The sequence below is a fragment of the Eucalyptus grandis genome, chromosome 6, assembly GCF_016545825.1.
Source record: "Eucalyptus grandis isolate ANBG69807.140 chromosome 6, ASM1654582v1, whole genome shotgun sequence".
NCBI lineage: Eukaryota > Viridiplantae > Streptophyta > Magnoliopsida > Myrtales > Myrtaceae > Eucalyptus > Eucalyptus grandis.
In genome coordinates this window covers 33,149,245-33,162,222 of record NC_052617.1, presented here as the reverse complement: position 1 = coordinate 33,162,222, position 12,978 = coordinate 33,149,245, and the positions used below count along the sequence as shown (strand labels likewise).

Below are 12,978 nucleotides of genomic sequence, written 5' to 3'. Positions count from 1 at the left end.
AAAGTCAAATTTAGTGATTTCTAGCTAAAATTGATTGGGAAGACCATGTTGATAAATTACTGAAATATTTAGAATTAAATTAATAAAATTGAAAAATTTAAGGCTGAATTTCCATCATTTATTAGGTTTAGCAATTTTTTTTCCAGTAATTATTCGTACAAGTAGATAGATCACTCCGAAGGACCAAAGAAAAAAGTATATTTCAATATCACGTCCTCTAATTTCGGAAAGATGTGATTTAACGAGCAGAAGGCCCCCAGGAATGTCTCTATCATGAAAGCGACATTTAAACCGATCCTCGCCCAAATTTTCCGCATACTGCCAAAATGGATTCCTTTCCCTCAACTAGGTTCTTGCCTTGCATCATTAGTAATTTGTTACTCGACAGAATTATCAAAAATGACTCATAAAGCTCAAGATTACTCTCAAAAAATGTATTCTTATAGAAGAAAATTCTAAATTAAAGTACAAGGGTGAAAAGAGGTATATTTTCTTTTTTGAAATATTTAATTTAGCTCTAGCTTATTTATTACCGTGCCAATTAGGGCTTATTTGTTTGTGTTCTTTTTTATTCCCCGAAACACAATTTTTATTTTTTTGTTTCGGAAAAAAAAAGAATAGAAACACATTTGTTTATATTTTTTTCCGAAACAAATTTGAAACAGAAATAAGAAACAAGAAAAGCTTATTTCTTGTTTCTGGGAACACTTTTTAAAAAAACAAAATAACAAAAATACAAAACTTATTTATTTATTTTTTCTTCCTTTGTCTTCTTCTTTTTTTTTGGCCGGTCGTCGGCCTCGGCCATGGTCGGCGACCTTGTCGGAGCGTCTCTCGGCCCTCGGGAGGCTCGACCTTGCCTTGGCTAGGCGAGGTCGAGCTCGCCTAGCCATCGACGAGGCTCGGGCCGCGTCGGCGTGAGGTTGACCTCACGTTGCTCCGGCGAGCTCGTCGAACGCGCCCGTGGCCGGTGACTGGAAAAGAAAAAAAAAGAAAAAGAAAAAAGAAAAAATATTAAAAAATTAAAAGAAACAAAAAAATTATACAAGTTTACCAAACATATTTCTATTTTTTTTTCTATTCTAAGAACAAAAATTTTGTGCGATTACTAAACGTGGGAATAATTTTTGAACAGAAATATTACCAAATGCAGCCTTAAACTTCAAGCTTTTTAGGAGCTACTGTTACGCGTGTGCGCACTGTTCATCGAGCGTGCGTCGGATGGAAAGAGACTTGTAATTTCAAGGGACTAGGACACGGTCCACTTTGGCAGAGAAAAAAAAATGGGATTTAGGGCATGACACAAGCCAGAGACTTGGGGAAAAAAAAAGTTTATACATATGTATCTTACCAATGTTCTTAACTTTTCACTTTTTATTAGTGTCTTAAACTCAAGAAGACAAGGTTACGCGCAATAATCTGTACGAGTGGTGGTTGTAAAGATGAATCCTAGCTCTCAGACGGCTCTCTCTCTCTCTCTCTCTCTCTCTCTCTCTCTCACGGGACCTCCGGCCACCTTCTGTCTCGTGCAATCGAAGTGTTCAAATAGAATTCGAAGCGAAACAGGCGTTATTTGAACCTTTTGATGACCTCACGCCAAAGGGTTTGGTTTTGTAAGAGTATAAAGCTTGCAGAGAAGGTTCGTTTCCTCGTTGAACTAGGTGGAACTTGTTATAGCATGGAAAGGATTTGATTTAGAAGGCAACAGAATGTTTATTTTCATTGTTTGCAAGTGGAAGAGGAAGGAAATCCTAAGTAGGACAAGAAACAGGGAAGATATTCTGTAGATAGGACCAGACATGTTCTGATAGTGAAAATTAGATAGCAGAAATCAAAATATGTATACCGTTACATATTTATAGTGAAAGTAAGAATTGAAAACTGTTGTGAACGAATGCACCTTGAGATGCTTCTATTTCATCCGTATACTTTTATGTAGGGAGAAGTATACTAGAATTGCCTTAACTTGTATACGACGCTCACTTTAGTGTCATAATTTTTTACAGGCTCACTTAAGTACTACTTTTTAAAAAAACGATCACTTACGTACCAACTCTGATCCGAATCGCTAGAAATCTGACGTGATAATATTTTATTAATTTTTCTAATCCTATGTGGCTTACCGACGTGCCCAGTTAGCATATAGTCTCTATATGACATCGTGTAGCAATTAAAAAAAGTGATCACTTTAGTGCTAGTCATTGTAAAAAAAAAAAATGATTATTTCAATGCCAATCATTCTTAAAAAGTTATCACTTCAATGTCAATCTTAATAAAAAAATGATTACTTTAATGCAAAAAAAAATTTCTAAATGAGATCGTATAGCAAGTTAAGAAGTGATCACTTCAGTGCCACTTATTGTAAAAAAAAAAAGATTACCTCAATGCCAATTATTGTTAAAAGGTGTTTATTTTAGTGCCACTCTTAATGAAAATGTGATCACTTCAATGTTAAAAAGTGCCGCCTTAAATAAAACTTTTAATTAGAAAAGCTACATAATTTCTCTAGTAGGATTTTTTCATCGAAGGCACTTAAGTAATTGTTTTTATCTGATTTTGGCATTTAAGCGAGCCGGAGAAAAGTTATGACACTAAAGTAAGCGCCATACACAAGTTAATGCACTTTTGGTATACTGCTCCCTTGTATGTAGCAATGGTTGGAATATATTAGAAGTGATGAAGGTGATTCTGAATCTCTCCTTCTCTTTGTCAACATAAGTTCATCATCTTCACATCCCAAGAGGTGCCTGAAAAAGTGAATTTCAAGAAGGTAATATTGTTTGGAAGTCTGGATAAAGGCTTTGGTAGCTTGACTGTGGCTGCAAACATTCCACCAGGAGCCGAAGAAAAGCCGTCCCATACTGCAGATTTCTTGGTCAAAGGCAGCTTCGTACTCTTGCAGGAGCAAGGTGTTGGATCGTATCTGTTGCACGTGATTCATTTAAACTCGCTCCTATGTGAATGATCGGTGCGCGATCATTCTTATGCAATGCTGCCCCGGCCACGCTTGTCACGGGTGCATCATTGTTGTTTTGATATCTGCAACTGTTGTTCATGTCTCTATTGATATTGACCGGTATGTATAGAGATCTGTGTTACGTCATCTGGGTGATTGTGTTACTTTGGTCTCTTCCTTGTGTGTACCATAGTAAACAGCGATGTAAAGTTCCTCAGAAATGGACCGCACGCAGATTGCAGAAAGTCATTTTGATTGCAGGAGGAAAGTATTTCAAGATCAAGTCTGTTTTGTCTTTTCTAGATAAAGTTTAATTAGAGTATAGATAGAACCTGAGACTGCTTAATGCTGGAAGAATGACAGATGTTAATGACCAATGCAAGTGAAGGGGCAGTGATACATAACGGAAGTGGTAATGTGACCGGCCCTGTGGTAGTGAACAGAATCTCACCTCACTATTCTGTCTGTGAAGCCACCTATCACTTAGTAGGCAATACTATGCCAGACCCCTCCCTGTTGATCATTTTTCTCCCCCTCTTTCTTGGCCATGGCTATGTTTCCAACCACTGTTATTCTACTCAACTCTGAGCTTCTTAATTCGAGGTCTCACTTTTTCAGAAAACTAGTCTGTCTTAACAAAATTGGACATTCTCCAAAACCCGAAGGAACAAAATAGGGCCAGATGGTTATTTTTGGGGAGAGAAATCAAGACGCAACTGGCTGAAAGGGTATCCTGCAAGACCTTCACATTTACACGCGTGCTTCAGCTTTTGCTTCAGCTTTTGCTTCATATTCTCTCTCTCTCTCTCTCTCTCTCTCTCTCTCTTCTCCCGTATTTCCTTTGTCTTGTTGCTTTCTCTGTGTAGACTATACATTGGCTTCATATGTATCCTCCATAACCCCAGCCCAAAATAATTTACATCGTCGAGTCCTCAACTTCCAATCCAGTTATAGCTTCCTGGAAATTACGCAGAGTAGGAATCAAAAGTAGGCTTCCATATGTAATATCTAGTTGAAGATTCTTTCAAAGCCTTGTCTTGTCCCATTAGATGAGAATGAGATGACCTTCGTTTATTCTCATCCTCATTTCACCGTCATGTTTTATCTCATGCTGAGAATGAAACAGCACTAAGTGTCATTGTAAGTGAAGCCAAATTAATTAGCCAACCCTTCTTTCAGGACAATAACTCACAAGAAAATCTATCCCCAAAATGAGTCTCGAGCATCATCGATCAAGAAATACGTGGACGATAATTAAATTCTGCGTCTTGATTAGCAGCCACTTTTCCGACTGCAAGCAGTAATATTATATGGAGGAACAAATTGAAAATTAAGGGTGCGCATGACAAAATTTCTGAAACAGAAATTGATTTCTGGCAAGAAATTGATTTATCAATTTTTATTCCCCAGACAAGTTTTTGAGCAAAGAAACCTGTTTGATAACGACTCAAAATTTCTATTTCTAAAATAGAAATCCGTTTAATAACAGTATAAAATTTCTATTTCTAGGAATAAAAATTGATTAGATAACAACATATGAAATTCTCAAATACAAAATAATAATCGAAATAATACTCATACATTACAACAAGATGTTTCAACAGTGCATATCTATTTCTAAAACTAAAAGAATTAACTTCTTTAACATTGGCATCATGCGCAAGGAATGTTGTATAGCATAAAACATTTTACAAAAAGAAAAAAAAGAGTTTTTTTTTTCTAGACTTGTCAAAAATAAAAGAACCTAATAAGTTGGCTTGCATGCGAAATTAGTGGAAAATTGAGATGGAAGGCAAGACAAATCTTGCTTGCTCTTTGCTTCAAAGACAAGTCGATCGAATCATATGAACTTTATAGAAAACTAATAAATATTCCAAATGCGATTGCTTTGGCATGAAGTTGAGACAATGATATGTCATTTTGAAAGGTTACTTCTGTTGGACGCAAATTGCGAAACCCAAGATCTCCATAACCAGAACAAGAACATACATAATTAGGTAGAAAGATTAACGCACCTGTTTTGGGATTCATCGAACATAAAGCGGAAGCGAAAAGGATTACCCACATATATCAAGGGGATCCACACATTAAGTCATTCTCCTCTATTGCCCTCCGTATCATTAGCTCAATGAGGCGGCCTCCCTCACGTGTAGCGTTAGGTAAACGCCCCTTAGGTGAGGATACATGTGAGAATTAGGGTTAGAGAAGAGACTTGAGCACTATTTATAGAGTTTTCAGCCAGTTCCTCTCATTACGGGACATGCTCAACTTGGCTCACACTAGCCAGCCCATATTAAACTAATTAAGAAATCTTCTATCTCACCTTAGACCAAACCCCGTAAAAACAGTAAACGTTAAACGGTAAATTACAATATCAATTAATGTAGTCCATAATTAGAAAAACTCTTACATTCTCCCACTTGAACTATATTAATTGAAATTGTACTGTATGTGCGCACTTTGGTCCAGAGATAATTCTTAATAGTCAATCCTATCCCATAAAGTCTTAAACATCGAATCATTGCGGTAACTGCATGTATACACACAGAGCCTTCCATGGTCACGAATGTTCTCAACTTTATTGATATGGATTCAATATGGTAGTGTGTCAAATGGATAACATCTCTCATAGAGATCCCATTTGTCAGTCACAATTCTCTTACCTTAGGCGTCACAAAAACTTGTGCCACAAGAGAATGTTTTATGGTTCTAATGAACCCGCATATGTCTTGTCCTTATGGTTAACATTTCTTTATGTATCACAAGACATATGCAAAAGGCTAATAACCGGATACCCGGATGCCCCTAGCCTTCACTCAAGATTTATACAATCCCTTGAGATTTTATCAATATGTATTCAACATGATAACAACACATTCAAAATTATTTTATTGAATGCAAAAGTTGATACATATCAAACCATTACTAAATGTAACGAACCATAGATGTGAACTTTATCAGAGTAAAGCCAAAATAGTTCCCACTAAATAATAGCATCCGAAGATACTTCTAGGCCCATGCTAATGACATGTCACTCAAATACACATGGGCGTAGGTCTTTAGTTAGTGGATCTGCAACCACATCATCTGTGAAAATATGTTATATTATAAGTCACCTTTTTGTACCGTTCCTTTATGGTCAAAAATATTTGACCACTATATATTTAGACCCCTTGAGACCTCTGTAGTAAATAAATAATATTACAAATTTATTATCTCAATACAACCATATGGGTCTACGCATCAAGTTAAAACGATCAACTCCATCATGAGGTTCTGGAGCCTAATAGCCCAAGTAACAACCTAAAAGAATGTTACTAACACTGCATACATAGTAGAAGATGTCATAGAATTTTATTTATTGCATTTCCTGCTAACATAAATATGTATTATGTTATTGATCTCTTGTCATCATAACAGACAACAAAATTTACATCTAAATACCCTACTAACTACAAGAATTAAACATGTTTGTAAATTAGCATATAATTTCTTGTCCTTTTAAGTACCTCAAAACCTTCTTGGCAGCAACCCAGTGATCACGTTTTGAATTTGATTGATATCTGCCTAGAAGTCTCGTCACAAAGACAATATTTAGTCTAGTGCAAATTCGAGCATATATTATACTTTTAAGTGCACTAACACAAAATGTACACCATTTAATTAGATTTTCTCAATATGTAAATAAGAACAATGTGATAGATTTAGTCTATCACCCTTAACAACATGAGCAATTCCTGACTTGCAATAATGTATATTGAATATTTCCAATATACAATTAGCAAATGTCCTCCGAGAAAATCTAATATAATATGGTAAAAATAATCCTTACAGACCTTAGTACAAAAGATATAAGATGTCTCAAGGTCACAACTTAAGCAAAATATTATGTACATAAAATATGAGAAAAATAAATTTCCTCCCACTAACCTTGCAAAAGTATATTGAATTACTTTGTTTCCAATTGAACAAAATAACAATACTATGAAACTTTAATAATATTATCTGGAAACTTGCTTAAGACTATAAATAAGACTTTTCAGTCTTCACACAAGTTTACTTGAAACATTTGTTGCAAAACTCTCTAGTTGCACAATATAGATTTTGTGTCTATTTGGTGTAACTTTATATCAAAATAAATTATTAATGCCACGTTCACTTTGAAAGAATATTTAAAGAAATAATTATTTCTTTACTATAAACAATTATTTCTTCACTATAAACAATCCACCCCTCTTTCAGAGTGAAAACATTATTATCCTTTTTTTTATGGCATTTAATCACATACTTAATTGAGAACAAGAAATGACATTTATATAAGTTGCTAAAACAACCATGTAGTAGATATAGTAATCATGCTCTCACAAATAGACTATATAGTATGATGATATAACTGATTGTCTTTCCCTAACAAATCTCCTTAATAAAGCTGCAACCATTTCATTATACACTTGAGAGGTTTAAGAAATTTAATTATAAACTATATCAAGAATAGTACCTTGAACCTCAACAAGTTTAGTCTATGGTACATGAAATTCCATAATTATTTGTATAGGTAAAGACAAAAACATAGTAATCTCCATTATACTATTATCTTTAATAGTTCGAGAGCAGTTATCCTCTACAATTACGTCAATCTTTAGAAACTTTAGAGTATGTGATTCCATAATATTTATACCTTCTTTAGGGTCATAAAATCAATACCCCTTTAACAATCTAGATAAGATACAAAATAATTCCGAATGGATCTGAATTCCAATACACTTAATATTGTATTAGATAACCTCACTTTTGCATAACACCTCTAAATTTCATATGATTCAAGTAACTTTTGTCCAGTCTATAACTCAAAAGAAGTTTATGAAACAACTTTGATAAGAGACACATTTTCTCATCACCATGTTCAATATGGTGCATTTATGCCTTTCGACCAAATCTTTTTGTCAGAATTTTCAGGTATAGTAATTAAATTACCACCCCAGACCAAGTATTTGACAAATGACCCTTTAAGCTATTTCACATTATCATACTTGCCAAAATACTCATGGCCACTGTTAAACCCGACAACCTTTTAAGACTAATTGTAATTATTTTATTCTTTGTCTCGGTCATTTTCCTTAAATATAAAATTTTCAGAAATAACATTTTAATCATATACGAGATGTATATGTCATTAGGACTTAAACACAATATTTGCAGATGTGTCCTAATTTCAATATCAAACAAGACATAATTTCAAGCAACTAAGGTTTCCATCATCTTATAGCAGTGCAATCCGTAAGCAAACCTCTTTTCAAGTGTTCTCATGGATAGTAAACAAATTCTATTACTCTTTTCTCAAGCAGCAAATCATATGTCCACAACTTAAAATTTGAAGCAGTAAAAACCTCAATAATAATGAAGTTATTAATTACAGAAAATGTGACTGAAAACTAAACAATATATATAATTAGCATCATGTGAGCATTGTGTAACTTGACATACAAGTACACATCCAGAGAGTTACACCCATAATCATATAATCACCTTAGGACATAATACATGACATGTAGTTGTACACTTCTCACATGATAGCGATTATGAGAATATATTCCAATTCTTCGTGAATTCATCACCTTTGGGCATATGAATTACTAGAATCAGTCACTCCTCCACCACACTATCATGTATCAATCCATGAACTAATACACAATCACCTCCTTTGGGAGTATGATTATGCATTAGACCAGGAGACATCCCAATCATCATACGAGACCGAAATTTCTCAAACCCAATCAAGCGTGCCACTTTAGCGATCACTACTCAATTGAATCATTGAAATTTTCTTATACCAGGGATATAAACTTTACTCATCACATATACCATATACATGTGATTTTAACTTTAGTGATAAGGGCAGCATATCACCAAAATCACATATCATGCTAATTACATTGCTTTATTCATTGCATTCAAATAAAAATAGTTATTGATAAATACTTACACGCCTCAGAATGTTATCTCTAACTGATGAGCAGGTTTGTCAATCAACTATGAAGTTATCTTGACTAAATCATCGGGTTTATCCATCAATTATGAAATGATTTGAACTGATTATGCTGCCGTTAGTCTAGTGATATTTAGCATAGCATTATTGTCTCTTTACATGTCTTCCCTTATCTTCATCCAGCTTTCAAGTTTGAATACATAACTCTTATATGAATGAAGATCTTGCAGATTTTTAAATTTCCAGTGGAGCATCTAGAGGAGACTCATGTCAGTACCCAACTGACCTTTTGAAGCGAAAGGCTAAAATTCTTGATTAAGCGAAAGGCTCTTGATTAATGAGTTTGATGCAAAGCTAACCATGATGCCTTTCTTTCTATTCCAATCTATATTCTGTCAGGTTGGTTTTTCCTTGTGAGCATGCGGCAGCAATTTTGTTGATGATGCCTCAAATAGGAACTGTTATTATGTTTATATTGGTCGTCTTATGCCTCTAAGCGCTACCCGAAATCGATCTGATTTAATGAAAATATATAAATGGAGATATCAGAATGATATTCACTTTTTCGAGTTCTCCTGTTGACTTTCCTGTCAGGTACTTGCGAAGAGACAAATTGATGATGATGACCTCACAGCACGGACTTGGTTCTTTTAAGAGCATAAAGCTTGCAGAGAAGGTTTGTTTTTTAGCCTTATTGAGCTATATTGAATCTGTAATGGCATGGAGGAATTTAATTTAGATATTATGCTAGTATCGCTCACGTGAGTTGCCGAAGAGAAGTTTGACTGGATGAAACTTTTCAGGAAAGGAATGTCCTTTGAGAAAAGGTGCCTTAGACAAACTTGCTTTTGAGCTTGGATCTTCAGAGGCATGAGGTCATTTTAAGCAGAAAATTCAATTGTTATTTATCAACATCTGTTATATCAAGAATTCTTGCACAATACATTTTTATTTAAGAACATGTGGTTTATACGTAAGCTGCCCTGAAGTGGCCTCTCCAATGGGTAATTCATAAGATAAGTGCATGGTATGTTGCAGCGTGGCAGTGAATTTGGATTGGCATCATGACCATTTGTATGCTGCTGTTACTTTCAGCTTAAATTCTCATGGGCTGTCTGATGATAGGTTGCAGGAATGAGCATCAAATCAGGGGTTCCATCCCATCATATGTGCATTATTTTACTGGAAACTGTTCATGAGAAAGTAACATCTGATATTGTAGGAGAGGTACGAGTAAGTTCTACATGACCTGATAGTTTCTACTATAGGCTTGAATAAAAAAGGCGTCCGGCCAAAACAACTGTTTTGCTATACCAGATTTAAGTATGACTCCTGCAGAGCTGCTAAGCTTTTCACATTTTTTTCTATGGTTCATCTGTTAATAGTAAACATGTTCAAAAACTGAGAATTAAATAGAAGAAATCAATATATATAGTGAAAGTAAGAACCAACTACTGTCTTAATCAAATGCACCTTAAGGTGCTCCAGTCTCATCCGTGTACTTATTTGTAGCAATGGTTGGCAGATATATTAGAAGTGATGAAGCTGATTTCAAATCTTTACTTCTCTTCAACAACATAAGCTCATTATCTTCACGATAAAACAGGTGCCTGAAAAAGTATATTTCAAGACTATGCTGAACTTAAAGGCCAGAGGGTAGTTTTTACTTGGAAGTTTGGGAAAAGGGTTTGGTAACTAAACTGAGACTGCAAACAATCCACCAGGAGCCAAAGAAAGCTGTCCAATTCTGCGGATGTCTTGGTCAGGGCAGCTTCAAATTGTTGGAGCAAGCTGCTGGATCGTATCTGTTGCACCTGCTTCTGTCAAACTTGCTCCAGCTGTTCTAATGCAACTCTGCACCGGTGTTGCTCGTTTTGGGTGCATTGGTTGTTCTTGACATCTGTGATTGTTGTCCATGTCTCCAGCAATATTGACCAGTATGTATAGATATCTGAGTTATGTCATGTTGCGAATGTGTTACTCTCTTCCCTGTGTGGATCATAGTCAAGAGTGATGTAAAGTCTCTCAGAGGTGGACCACACGCGGATTGCAGACATGACTGGAGAAAGTCATTTTGATTACAGGAGAGAAGTATTTCATTAAAGAAATGATTGAACCCAAGATGGCTTAATGTTGGATCTGTTTACTTTGAAGACTGATATATTTTGAAGATTAATGCAATCAAAGGTGTAATTAATACATATCGAAGTGGAAATGTGACCGACGCAGTAGTAAAACAGAATTTCACCTCGTCCCTTGCAAAATTGTCACAATTCTGTCTGTAAATCCACCTATTGCTCAGTAGTCTATACCATGCCAGAGTCTTCCCTGTTGAGCATTTTTCTCGCCTTCTTTCTTGGCTATGGCTATGTTGTCATTCTTCTCAACTCTGAGCTTCTTAATTTGAGGTTTCACCTTGTCAGAAACAAGTAACCTGGTCTGCCTTAACAAAATTGGACATTCAACAAAACACCAAGGAGATGGGGCCAAATGGCATTTTTTGAGGGACAGAGTCAACCAGTAGCCCGGGAGTGCAAATTGTTGTATTTAATATCAATATATGAGTATCCACAAAAGCAAACTCGCGACAAGCCGGTGCGCGAGAAATAGCAGCTGGTGTGCATAAAGGAAGACATTCATATTCACGCATCAAGTCCTCTCCTTCCAATCCAACTATAGCTTCCTAGAGGTTTCGTCGAATTGGAATCAAATTGAAGGCTTTTTACTTAATGAGGCATAGTGTTCCATCGTTTTATCAGCTGAGATCTGACCAATCGTTCACTTGGAGTCATACAAATGCACTGGCCGCCAAAGGCATTTGCCTAACGATTTACGAAGTAATGCAAGATGCTATAACGTTTGGTTTCTCTTTCGTTATCCTCAACAATAGCACTAATGGCCAATCAGTGGTCAAAGACTGGTTAAACTCCCTGGAGTCTTGGTTTCTAACGCCAGTGGTCATCCTTCCCGTGCATTGATGAGAGCTTTGAGGCTCCACATCCCAAAACTAACAAATAAATAAGTCTTGTTTAGTTCTATCAAGCATCCACATATCGTCTCAAGTCTTGCGCTTATATCGGTTTCATCAGTCATGTCATCTATGGATATTTATCCAATCTATTTTCATCAGAGAGAATTCCCAAGAAAAGCAGTTTATCTAGCCCTCGAAATTCGGCAGTAAGTACATTAGAAATGCTAAAAGTTGTGTACAATATTCATTTTGTTCAAAGTTATTTCATGTTGCTCATTATCTCATACATCGATGGACTAGTTGTGGTTCTCTCTACTATATGCTAGCGAAGCTAGATAAACCTACATTTATCACCTAATTTTCTCCACTTCTTCCAAATTTTTGATAGGGAAAATGATATAAATGATTTATGAACTTTGGTCCAAGGCAGAAATTTTATTGATGATGCCTCAAGTGGGGACTTTTATTATGTTTATGTCGGTGCTCTTATGCCTCTAAGCTATACCGAAACGCTTTTGAGAACCAGAGTTTGGAAAATGATGAACAGCATGAAAGAATTTAGGAATAAAAAATGAACAAAAAAAAAATAATCAGAAAAATTAAGCTAAAATGGTGTAGTTTCGATTAAAGTTGTTCGTGTCGGGTCACTAGCCGTGCCACGTAGGGTGGCCGATGATGATTGGATGCCACATCAGCAATTTCAGCGAAAACTAACCAGAAATATTATATTGAAGTTTCACGCAAAGGTTTATGATTATATTGGAACAATTGAAAGATTTAAGAGTATATTAGAATCTATACAATAGGTTTATAATTGAAAAGATAATTTCCCGAATATAAATGCCCAAGTTATATCTATCGCCAAAAGAATTCTACTCCTCGCCGCAAACCGGTTCTACGTTTGGTCATTCATTTCTAATCAAGATATGAATGAATATGATATGATATAAAATCGAGGGGATTTTAATATATCATATCTACTGTTCGGTGATTATAGTAATAAAATCGTATATATTCACATCTATCATGTACATTGTTTGGTATAGACGACACATTAGTCAAAAT

The 12,978-nt window shown here is 35.4% G+C and overlaps 1 long non-coding RNA gene across 2 annotated transcripts; it reads left to right on the top strand.

The window, feature by feature from the left end:
- Nucleotides 1-8,937: 8,937 nt before the first annotated feature.
- LOC120294972 lies at nt 8,938-10,106 on the top strand. Of its 2 annotated transcripts, none has more exons than XR_005552322.1 (3): nt 8,938-9,341; nt 9,537-9,618; nt 10,068-10,106. It is a non-coding gene; the product is annotated as an uncharacterized LOC120294972 (long non-coding RNA). The 2 variants fall into 2 exon arrangements; XR_005552323.1 differs by lacking the exon at nt 10,068-10,106 and adding an exon at nt 9,746-9,783.
- Nucleotides 10,107-12,978: the final 2,872 nt, after the last annotated feature.